This window comes from Miniopterus natalensis, chromosome 1, assembly GCF_054644295.1.
Source record: "Miniopterus natalensis isolate mMinNat1 chromosome 1, mMinNat1.hap1, whole genome shotgun sequence".
In the NCBI taxonomy this organism is placed as follows: domain Eukaryota; kingdom Metazoa; phylum Chordata; class Mammalia; order Chiroptera; family Miniopteridae; genus Miniopterus; species Miniopterus natalensis.
In genome coordinates this window covers 51429540-51442344 of record NC_142081.1, presented here as the reverse complement: position 1 = coordinate 51442344, position 12805 = coordinate 51429540, and positions in this window count along the sequence as shown.

The following is a 12805-nucleotide window of genomic DNA, read 5'->3' as shown; positions in this document are numbered from 1 at the left end:
ACCCACAGTTAGTTGTCTGTTCCTCCTCAGCAGTTTTTACTGTCTTCAGGATAGTTCTCAAGGAACAGCCTTTTCTGAAAGGATATTTTAAAATATATAATATTTTCTCAAAATTGGTGGAAGAAAAGGGGAAATGCAAAGAAGGAAACTGAGCACAGTAGACAGGATGTTTTTCATAGGCTTTTATTTAGTGTGAGTGTGTGTGCGTGTGCACGTGGGGGGGCAGTGAGCACATGTTGACTGGATATCAGAGAAGCTGATCAGAAGTACACTGTGCAATTGAGAGAAGCTGGCCCGGGATTAAAAACTTCCCATGGATAATCTAACTGTAGACAGATAGGAATTGGTCATATGTTGGAATGAGATGGTTAGGGAAAATGTGCATTTTAAGAAATTTTTAGTAGCAAACATTGCCAGTGACAATCTTTAGTTAAGAAAGAAATTGTTCTGACCTAAAATTTTTATCTCTGCCACTTTGTGTGTGTTTTTAAATACACCTCCACATGGAATAATATTTATATTTTAATTAAACCTTTATCTTAATTCTGTTTCATCTATTCGAGGGAAACAAATAAGCATTTTTCATTGCACTTAAAAATGTAAAATACTTGCATGCCACCATCTCTAATATTTTACCAGATTAGATGCCTGTAATGTGTGATCTTATGTGTACCTGTATTGTTTTGAATAGAACAAAGGAAATAATTCTTTGTAAACTGTTTAAACTTATATTGGCAACTTTTATTTGGCTAAGCAGTTATTGAAAAATCTACATTGTTTCGTATTTTTAATTGAAACTTTTCAGTCAAAGGTAGACATTTATTAGGAAATTAATGATTAATTTGCTTTTTAAATGTGAACTTGAACATTGTGAGGGAATTAAATGTGTGATAAAGCAAAATGTATGAAGCGTGAAATATGTTTACCCCTGATCCCAGTTGGCACAAGTAGGTGCAATGTTTGACCCTTTAGGATTTGCCAGCCAGATGTAATGCTAAAGTAAACGTATACTGTTTTAATTAACCATGACCTTTTTGCTTTGAAAGATAAAATCTATTCAGTTGTGTCTGAAATGAAATTTCCAAGTGAAAATATGTACAGAACATTAGAAATGAATAAACTTTCCTTTTAAAATGAAAGTAAAGACTGATTTGATCTGGTTAATTTTTAGACACATTATCTCTTTAAAAATAAATGGTTGGCATCATGTTAGATGAAACCATTTGCAGAAAGAACTATAAGTGCCCTTATAATGAAGATAAGAAGTAGACAGACAACCAGAAGCCAGAGGGAGAAAAGAGAATTCATTATTGTAACAAAAATGCACACATTCAGTTAAACAGTTAAAATGTATAAGAAAAAATGAGAGGAAGAATACAGATAACCCAAATGGGTTAAGTGTTTCGCCTTGAATTTTTTATATTAAGTTTGGACTTACCTTTTTAAAGCTGTGCTGGGATAAAAATCATAAAGTTACATATCAAGGTTTGCCCTAAAAAACAAGAAAACCTACTCTTCTTGCCCTCCTGCTGAACTCTGCTTAATTCTTTGTCACTTAAACTGATGACGAGGTCCAAGAAGGAGCATATAAGGCATATTCTAATTTCTGTTTGCTGTTTGACACCTTATCATGGACAAGGAATTGTAGTAATTATTTTATTTCAAGGATTCTCTTTCAGCGTATGGGGCTGTAATGGACAGGAATTACAAGTATGAACTTTGGGGTCTTACTTGCCTAGTTTGAATCTCATTTCTGTTATCTGTGTGAATTTCTGCAAATTACCTATCCTCAGTTTCTTATCTATAAAATAGGAATCATGATCATACTTCACAGTGGTACTATTATGAGGATGAATGTATAAAACACTTAGAACAGTGCTTGGCATAAGAAGGTACTCGGGTGTTACTATCCTAAATTCTAACCTAAACAAATATCCATGAATCTTAATGCCAGCAAGGGTCTCCGTTTTATGCTGACAATGTCAGGAATTTAAGCAGGACTGAATCTTACTCCGTTTTGTCTTTCCTTCTGGCAGACAGGCCCTCCCCTGCCACTCCAAGAATTGAATATAAACAAGATAGAGCTGACTCGGGAGTTAACTCCTGACCCACCCTCTCACTCCCCTCTGCTCCTCATGGCTTCCCTGATGTTTCCACTTGTTTGTACTTGCTCTGCTTTCTGGGTGCCCTCTGGATTTGGCAGCTGGTGTGGGTCTGCTGTAGGTTAGACTTCACTCTGCTACGGACCCCACCTCGGTTGATCACTCAGCCTTTCTCTGTGCTCTATGAAATGGTGCCCCACACCCTCCTTGCCCCAGCTGCTAACCCACTTCCCTGTCCTACTACTCAGGGAGCGTGAGCAGATGCTCACAACCTCTAGCAACTGTCCCACATGTCACAGGACCTCGACAGGAACTAGATGTATGTGTGCTTGAATGAGATTGGGCTACGCTTTGGGCCCAACCAACCTAAGAAGGGAGGTGATGTAGGAAAATCAGGCAGGTGCAGGGCTCAAACGGGGTGTGTGTGAGAGAATGTCTTTAAATCCTAGACCACTGAATTCATCAATTCATCAATTCTCAGCACAATTTTAGAAAAGCATATTACCCACTTAAGTGGTTCATACGCACTTAGAAGTGAAACTGATCCCTACGAGGCAGCAGATTCACTTAATAGGTGATAGAAAATCATGGGAGTTCGGTCAAAAGAACATACTGTATTTGGATTTTTGCAAAAGATCCTTGAGAAATGTGGGCTGGCCCAGCCGGCGTGGCTCAGTGGTTGAGCATCAACCTATGATCCAGGAGATCGCAGTTCGATTCCTGGTCAGGGCACATGCCCAGGTTTCAGGCTCCATCCACAGCAGGGGGCATCCGATCAATGATTCTTTCTCATCATTGATGTTTCTATCTCTTTCCCCCCTCCCTTCCTCTCTCTGAAATCAAGAAAATATGTATTTTTTAAAATGTGGGCTGCATAACAGAGCAGCTAAATAGTTAAACGACTGGTTTAACTCTTGATCATTAGTAAATGATGGAAAATTTCAACCAGAAGGGCTTAGTAGCCACTGCAGGGCTCTTTCCGTGATGTGATTTGATCAGCAGTTTACTAGTAATTTGGATGTGATTCTGATAAAATATCTACTGGGTCTCTCACCGATGGGCAATGGGAGGCCAAAGTATAAGTCTGTATCTACTCAGATAAAAATTTAATACAAGTAACAATACAGTTGTCTACTTTTAATCCCCAAATATCAACTACTGTGCCCTGGCCAGGTAGCTCAGTTGGTTAGAGCTTTGTCCCAATACGCCAAGGTTGTAGGTTCAATCTCTGGTAAGGGCACATAGAAGAATTGACCAGTGAATGCATAAATAAGTAGAAAACAAATCGATGTTTCTCACTCCATAAAAAATAAAAAATAAAGCCCTGGCCAGTTTTGCTCAGTGGTTAGAGCGTCGGCCTGCAGACTGAAGGGTCCCGGGTTTGATTCCAGCCAAGGGCATGTACTTTGGTTGCAGGCTCGATCCCTGGCCCCGGTTGGGGCGCATGCAGGAGGCAACCAATCTATGCATCTCTCTCACATCAATGTGTCTCTCTCTCCCTCTCTCCCCCTTCCACTCTCTCTGAAAAGCAATGGAAAAAATATCCACAGGTGAGGATTAAAAAATAATAATAGTAATAATAATAATAAACAAGAAATCAACTACAAAGACAGAATGGGGAAAATATGATGACTTGACTGCCATCTATGTGGATAAAGACTTTGATGTTGAATGAGAGCTAACTGTGAATAAGCAGTAGAATGCACCTGCCTAAAAGCTAACACTATCTTAAGCGGCATTAGATAAAGTCTTGGGCAATTGTAATTGTTCAGATGGAAAATTAGGGTCTGGACTAGGACAGTAGCAACAGAGGTGCTCAGTAATTATAAGGACCCCAGAGAACAAATGGTATTGTTAATAGAGGCTGATAAGGACGGGGGGTGGGGGGGAATCTTCAGTTGGATCCTTGTGTGTGCTTCTTAAAAAAATAAAAATGATACAGTTACATGACTTTTTAAAAATATATATATCTTCATTGATTTCAGAGAGAGGAAAGGAGGGGGAGAGAGAAATAGAAGCATCAATGATGAGGGAGTCATTGATCGGCTGCCTAGCCCGCAACCCGGGCATGTGCCCTGACCGGGAATCGAACCCCAATCTCCTGGATCCTAGGTCGATGCTCAACCACTGAGCCATGCCCGGCCGGGCAAACTTTTTTTTTAAATCCTCACCCAAGGATATTTTTTCCATTGCTTTTCAGAGAGAGTGGAAGGGGGAGAGAGAAAAACATCGATGTGAGAGAGAGAGTACATCGGTTGGTTGCCTCCCGCACAAGCCCCGACCAGAGCCAAGTATTGAGCCTGCAACTGAGGGATATGCTCTTGGCTGGAATCAAACCTGGGACCCTTCATTCCCCAGGCCAACACTCTAACCACTGAGCAAAACCGGCTAGGGCCACATGACTTTCAATTAATAATAAAAATTTAAAAAAGGATAAAGAGTCTTGGCTGTTTGGCCCGGGCTTTGGGCCTCAGCTTTTGGAATGCCTACTTCAATAATATTGCTATCATCCTTAAACTTTGGCATGGTTAAGTGTAAAGGTTATTCTTATATCTAATCAGTAACAGTGTCCCCGATAAGAACAAAGTATGTCATTTAGATTTGTTACTATTATACAAATATTCATATTCAGACACAGGCAGGCATTCTACGTGGAACCTAAGAAAAAAATCAAACTTATTTGTTGAAATTCTATCAAAGTATAAATGTATAGTAATTATTGGATAAGTAAAATGCTGTAATGATTGCTGATTGTTAAAGGTTTATTTTTTCACCCTGACCAGTGTGGTACAGTTGGTTGGGCGTCTTCTGGCGCACTGGGATGTTGCCGATTCGATTCCCTTGCCAGGGCTGCGGGCTCAGTCCCCCTTAGGGGGCATGCAGGAGACAGTAGATCCAAGTTCCACTCTCGTATCAATGTTTCTCTCTCTCTCTCTCTCTCTCTCTCTCCCTCTCTCCCCCCTCCCTTCCTCTCTAAAAATCAATAACCTATTCTTTTTTTAAAAAAAGGTTTAGCCTGGCTGGCATGGCTCAGTGGTTGAGTGTCTGTCTATGAAACAGGAGGTCATAGTTCGATTCCATGTCAGGGCACATGCCCGGGTGTGGGCTCAGTTCCCAGTAGGGGGCGTGCAGGAGGCAGCTGATCAGTGACTCTCTTTCATCATTGATATCTCTCTCTCTCTCTCTCCCTCTCCTTTCCTCCCTCTGAAATCAATAAAAACATTTTAAAAAATTTTTAAAGATTTAATACTCAAAATCCGTTCAAAATAATTAAAAATTATTAAGAACTTTCAAGTAGATAAATAAGGAAATTCGTCGACAGTTACTACAAGTATAGAGAATATATTAGCTAGATAACCTATTTTAGTTAATAAATATTTATAAAATTGTGACTAATAATACAAAGGGGAATAAGCAGAGATTATGTCATAACTCTGTCCTTTGTAGAAATGTTTGGTATACCTAGCACTTACAATTTAAAACCAGAATTTAATCCTTACTTAATTCCATTTAGGACATGGATCTTGTACATCCACCCATCTCAGTTGAAATTTGACTCTCTGTAGTGACTATAGAGTGTCTCACAGCTGACAGTGCTGGGAAATGATTGTTTCTATACTTGTACATGTTGTAAATATACAATGTTAAACTTTATAATTTTAGCACTAACATTTAAAATAAGGATATTGCCCGGCTGGTGTGGCTCAGTGGTTGAGCATCAACCCATGTCCCAGGAGGTCATTGTTCAATTCCCCGTCTGGCACATGCCTGGGTTGCAGGCTCGATTCCCAGTAGGGGCTGGGCAGGAAGCAGCCGATTGATGATTCTCTCTCATATTGATGTTACTCTCTCTCCCTTCTTCTCTCTGAAATCAATAAAAACATATTTTAAAAAAAATTAAAATAAGGATATTAAAATAATAATTTAAATTTTGGCATAATACTTTAGGTTTATTTGTGTATCCTAGAGGCGTATTATTTGATAGTGATATTTGTCAGCAAATTGGCTTCAGCTGAAAATTTAAATTCTCAGCCCTTTCGCATTTGGCAGAAATATGTATTTAGTGCACCTCCAGGGGAGGCATAATAGGGTATGAAAATATGTATGAGGCATGTCAAAATTAATTCCATCATATGGCATTGGGGAAGTTTGAGTGAGAAATAGGCATTTGAGATGGACAATGAAACATGAGGCTCCTAACAGGCACAGATGGGGTGATAGGGAAGGGTATTTCAAGCCATAGTTTGCTTGAATTCTTTTGTATAAAGTTGTATGCCCCAGCCATGGTGTTTATCTTCTGATTCCTAGCCCCCACTGCTTTAACTAACTCCAATCTTCCAGAATGAAATCCTTACCTTTTCGTTTCAAGTTTATGTCTTTTCTCAGCTCTTCTATAAAATACATTTTTAAAAAATACATGTATCAAGGAAACTATTTCCTAAAGGAACCCTTTGATAACAAGAAAGTTGCTGCTGGCATTCATTTGTATATGATGATTCAGTGTGACATTGCTTTATGAGTTCCTCTGGCTGTAAGTTTAAAGATAACACTAATTAGGGCTTGTAATACATTCAGTAGAATTCCGGTGTTGGTTTATCACTTTCCTTCTAACCCAACCCTGAAAACTAACAGAGCTGTACTCTGTCCCTTACTCAAATATTTTACCTAACAGTCTCAGATTTGTTCTCTTTAGTATGTTGATTTTAAACTGTTCCATTACTTGAAGTGGGATTAAGTGCATCGGGGAGTAGTGCATACCACTTCTATTTCAGAGGATCACCTTTCACTGAAAAGGCAATGCAGTGTTCATCTTTTGCTAGGTCAGTCTATAGTCAAAACAAAGCTAAACCTCAGTTTGCTTTTTGCTCACATTACATGTCAGCACCTGTGTTTGGCCAAGGCTCTGATCCATGTGACTTCTCATTCTGAGACCCAGGAAGAACCATCCATTCTTTGGGACATGCCACTCTCTTGGTGGAGAGAGAGTGTAAGCACATAATGAAAAACATAATGACCCTTAAAAACCTCCTACTCGTGGCTGTCATATTGTCACTTCCACTCACACCTCATTGGCCTAAGCAAGATTCACATTTGTAAGCTTTGTGATTACAATATGACAACATTTGTGTGAAGAAAGAAGGAAAACCCCATTACCAGGTCATAGCCAGCCTGAAACATCTACAGGGAGGCACTACAGGTCACATGGCAGTGGAAAGGTCTTTTCCTCTAGAATTTAATTTACCTGTTCACTTATTTATGTAAATATAATGTTCAAGTTTTTCCTTTTATTTTCCTCTTCAAGAATTGTGTTTTTCTTTCTAGAAACTAATAATGGAAACCCATAAAGTCAAGTCCTTTTAAAAGAGAACTCTTGTCTTCATTTCAGGCTGTTTTACTGGATCTTGTCCTGTGGAGCCAATGCTCTTATAGCTGGTGTTTATATCTGCACCAGGTCACTGGTGAACTCTCCGGTTCTATGTCCCAAAATGAGAACAGGAGACGGGGAAGGATTCAATATTCATTTATTTACAAACATTTATTGAATACCTACTGTATGTCAGGCACTGTTGCAGATGCTAGGGATAGAGGGGTAAACAACACAAAGTTCGTTTGAACTTTTGCTAAGTGTCTGAGCAAGATGATGTTAGGTAGTGACAAGTGCTATGAAACCCAAGAAATAAGGAAAGGGTAAGAATGAGTAAAGAGATCAAAGAAGGTATTTTAAAAGTGACATGTGAGCAGAATCTTCATTAAAATGAGGGCATGAACAATGAGTATTTGGGAAAAAAGGCATTCTCCTGTGTAGTGGAAAAAACCTTGAGGCAGAACACATTTGGCCAGATTGAGAAATCTTGAGGAGGTCAGTGTGGCTGGAGCAGTGTGAAAGAATGGGGTAGGAAATAAAATAGTCATGTAAGGACTTGTAGGGGTAGTAACTTGGGGTTTTATTTGAAATATGATGGGAAGCCATGAGTGGTTTGGAGCAGGAGGGTGACAGGATCTGATTTGCTTTAAAGAGATCAATCTGGCCCTGGCCAGTGTGGCTCAGTTGATTGAGTGTCCGCCCATGCACTGAAGGGTCAAAGGTTCAATTCCCAGTTACAGGCTCCATCACCCAGTAGGGGGTGTGCAGGAGGCAGCCGATGAATGTTTCCCTCTCATCCATGTTTCTCTCTCTTTCTCTCTCTCCCTTCCTCTCTCTCACTAAAAAAGAAAAATCAATAAAAACATATTTAAATAAATAATAAATAAATAAAAAGAACATTCTGGCTCCTGGTATAGGGGATAAATTGCAGCAAGAGTGAAGGCACCAAGGAAGGTTCTATTTTTTTTAGTTTTATCAGATACTGGAATGTTATTCTTAACACCTCCAGTCCCATGTGTAGTATTGAATGTACATGGGTTTAGGAGATTCATGTTTGTAAGCCTTGTGATTACAATATGATAACATTTGGCTGAAGAAAGGGGGAAAAATCAAGCACCAAATAACATTATTTTAGAAAAAGGAGCTAAAATAAAATTCAGACAGTTGTTAGGAAAAAGTTAGTATGACTATCTAAAGGAGAATATATACTTAATGTATGCCTAAGCCCCATGTTGGAAGGTCAGGAGGAAAATGTGTAGATTAATTCAATCAGACACTGAATTGAAAGCCATTTCTGCCTAAAAAAGCAAAGCAAAAGGAGCCATATTGCAGAGGAAAGTCTTTCTTAAAACAAACCCTATCTGATGGCCATGGGCCTCTGCTTTGCTTGTTCAGGAACTCCATTTTATCAGTTTCCCCTGGAGCAACAGCCTAGAGGTACAGCAGGAATTCACAGACTTGCTGGTAAGCCAGAGTACCTATATATTAACTTCTAATGAGAAACAAAACTATCAAATGAACCCAGATATTAATTTCATTTAGACAGTACCATCTCCCTGGACTGTGTTAGTGAATTTTTATCATGTAATTTGGACATGGTCACAGATTATTTTACTTTAAAGAATTTGATGAAATTTAGGAGACACATCAATCTGATTAACATGCTAGAATTTGAGTCAGGATACCAGTGCTTTATTTCTAGAACTCCAATTACTGGCCCTGTGACCTTGTGCAAATTACTTAACTTGCCTGGGTCTTAGTTTTCTCATCTGTAGACATGAAAGATACTAATACTTTTTTGGGGGTTATTTTGAGGATTGGATAAATATTATAAGTGAAGTGCTGGCAGACTGCCTGGGTGGATTAAGTATTCAATAAATATTTGTTGAACCTGAACTCTGTAGGAAGTTGCTCTCAGAAAGCTGTTATCTCCAAGAATATCTGAGAGTGATTCACACTAAGATGCTATAGATAATATGATGCAATAGGCACACAATTTATTGTAGATGGTCTTCTAAGAATATTTGTAATTTTAGGCTGGGGGAGGGGTTCCTTAAAAACTCCAAATCATCAGTTATCTTTATTGCTGGGATTAGTGGGTACTAGTTGCATGAAATTCCAGAGCGTTTACTTTACCTAGGCTACTCCCTGCTCTGAGCGGAAGAAGTAGATGCCAAAAGAGGTTTAGCCATTAGCCGGCTCCCACACGGGGTGTAGCTGGAACGTACCTCGCGGAAGTATTCCAGTCCTCTTCCTGGCTACATTTCTGAAAGAGGTGTATCAAAGCTGAGCATTACTCCTAGCAATGGTTTAGAGCAGGCCAGAAAAATTCCCAGCGAGTAAGTGAATGAATGGAAGGCCTTCGCTGTTCCCTCTGCTCAAAGCCATGCACAATACGCAGCCGTCGACTGTCCTCTGAAATAGTCCATCTTCACCCTCCCCCCCAGACTACCCATCTGTCTGTCCGACTACCCTCTTTTGAGCAAGCGCCCTCCCACTTTAGCCCAGCTCCACCTCCCGGTGTAGAGCTTGAAGCTGGGATACGAGGAAGGGATGGGGCAGAAACTGCCCCGGGGGGGGGGGGGGGGGGCGGGGAAGATAGGTGCTATTACTGTGACATCATCCCTGGCTGCAGGGCCTAAAGAAATCACTAGGGTCACTACGCCCTTGAGATGACATCCTCCTGATTTATGCCCATCTTGTGCCTTAGCTTTTGTTTGTTTACCTATCAGTTTTTCATAACAAGTTCAAAGGACTCGAAGTCATGTCCTCACATTAGCTACTCCAAGGGTACATACAGTACAAGCCCTGCCTTGCATGCCTCTTTAGTAAAAGCCAAAGTTAAGAGAAAATCTCTACCAAAGAGCCTCTAGCTGCTGCTCATAGCTCCCAGAGCGTTGAGGCTAAATATTTCCACGAGTAGAGAGCGTTGTCCCAGGCTGGGGTTAGGCCTGGTTATCCATATCTGCTTCCAATGTCTCGCAGATTGCAAAGCCCGAGCTCTACGCCGAGTTTCTTCCTCTTCGCTCAAACTACAACTCCCAGGATGCCCTGCGACCTGGGAGTGCGCAGGCGCGGGAGTGACGGAGGGGGAACCAGCCCCACAGACAGCGCGGTGGAGCAGGGGGTGCTACTGGCGGGCGGATCCGGCAACTCCCTGGGAGGCAGACGTAGGCAGACCGGCGGGTGCTGGACACGGAGCTGCAGGCAGTCCTCGCGCGGCCGGGAAGGAGTCGGTGGCCCCAGCAGGCGTCAGTCAGGTAAGTCCAACCCGGTGCTTTCCAGGAAGTCCGTCTGCCGGCGCGGGCGGGGAGGCGCCCCGGCCATGGTGGCTGAAGAGCGAGAGGTTGCTGCCTTCCAGCCGCGGGCCCGGGGCTCCGTCCCTGCCGGTCCTTGTCGGGGAGCCGGGGGACGCTGAGGGCTGCTTGGAGCGACCCGGCCCGGGTGGGGGCCGTGGGGCGCGCCGGGCGCCGCCTGCGGCGGAGGCGCGCGAACCTTGAGCCGATGAATCACTTGGGGGCCCGGCCTCCGGGTTCGGGACCGGCCCCCTCCCGCCCCTCCCGCCGCAGCCCGGGCCGCGCAGCCCGCGGTGCCTGCCCCCCTCCCGCACCCCACCCAGGCGTAGTTTGGGGTACGGTCATCTTAAACGGGTTTTCTCACCAATACTCCTTCAAAGGCTTCTGCTTGTTGAAAGTGGGAAAGAAGAAGAAGGGAGAAAAAAAAACCTTAGGGCACACCCTTTTTTTTTTTAATTGAAATCTGGCTCGTCTTGCACTCGCCGTTTGGATCTGTCTGCTCTGTCTTAGAATAAACCCCTGGCTCCCGTGCGGCACAGCTGGACCCGGCTGTGAAGTTTGTGTGTTGGTTTCTTTTGAGAACGTGACTGGGTCGTTATGTTTTTTTTGCCTACAGAGGTTGGTATGTTTCCCCTGCAAGCCTGCATTCTGATTATTAAAAAAAAATGAGAAACAGCCGCAGGTTTTTTCCTTTTTGTTTTATATTTAGTTAAGAATCGCGTTTCCGACTTGCCCTTGGCTTCTCTTAAAAACCAAAAGCCGTCTGGTAATGAACACTGCAGTAAAACTTATCGCAGGAGGTCATTCTTGAACAGGAAATAAGCCTGTGGAGACTTAAATTAGTTATATGAGCTCTCCCTTGGTTTGTAACATTTTCATGCAGCTCGTGTTTCTTTTTCTGAGAATTATTTTTTCGGCATATTAAATGGATTAATTAATTGGCCTGTCAAAAAAAGAAAAAAAACCAACCTCAGAAAAATAGCCTTGTCCAGCCTCGTTCACTTGTGCTAGTCTTTTCTTCCTTGTCGTAGGCACCTTTTTACCCTGTCACTTCTTTAAGAGCCCTCAGTCGTTTTTTATTATAATACTTAGACTCCCCTTTCTAACACATTCCTACGAAAGGAACAAAGAGGGAATTAAAATGTCAGGTCCAATGTATTCTGACTCTTTCAGCTTGCTTACTTTTCAACCTCCCAGGATTTCTCGCTTGCTCATCTTTAAAATGAGGTTGTTGGACCTGAGGACCCTAAGATTATTCCAGCCCTAAAATCTCTGCTTTTTAAAAATTCATTTATTTTATTCATTCAGGAAACATTGGCCACATGTGTCATGCCAAACCCTGTGCTAGGCATGAAGGAACAAAAATGAGTTCTGGAGGCTGTTACTGACCTGCTCAGTTTCCTTTAATCATATTTTTATGACTAATTCCAAAATTTTGTTATAAACCCTTTAGGCCAGATTACTCTGTACTAATTAACTTCACCTGAAGTTAAATACGTACGGGTAAAACCCCATGAAAAAGATCAGTTTCACTCTAATCAGAGATTTTTCAGGTCTCAGCTACTGGCCCATTGAAATAAGACACAGGTTCTGTACAACGTAAAGAACTTGAATGGCATAGGGTGGTGCTTCTCAAACTTGAACATGCATAAATCACCCAGGATCTTGTAGGTTTGATTGTAGTTACTATCAGAGACCAACCACACTGAATGTCAGGGGTTGGAAGATGCTTAAAGATGTTCATGTTCATAATGACAGTACAAGGATAGGCGCTGATAGCTGTCATATTAGATGCACAGTAATGGTTTTTTCCAGTTCTCAAGTTAAAAAAAAAAAAATCCTATTCACTCTAACAAAAATAATTGCTTTTACAAGCTTTTTCTTCTCTCTCCTTCTCCTCTTTCTGTGCTGAATCCTCACAGTATTTCCTCCTCTCTTATCATCTTCCACCCTCAGCTGTCTTCATTCACATTAATCCAGTAATTCACTGCTTCAGCATGTGTTTTGTCCTTTCCTGTACAAGGTACTGTCGTAGGCTCCTG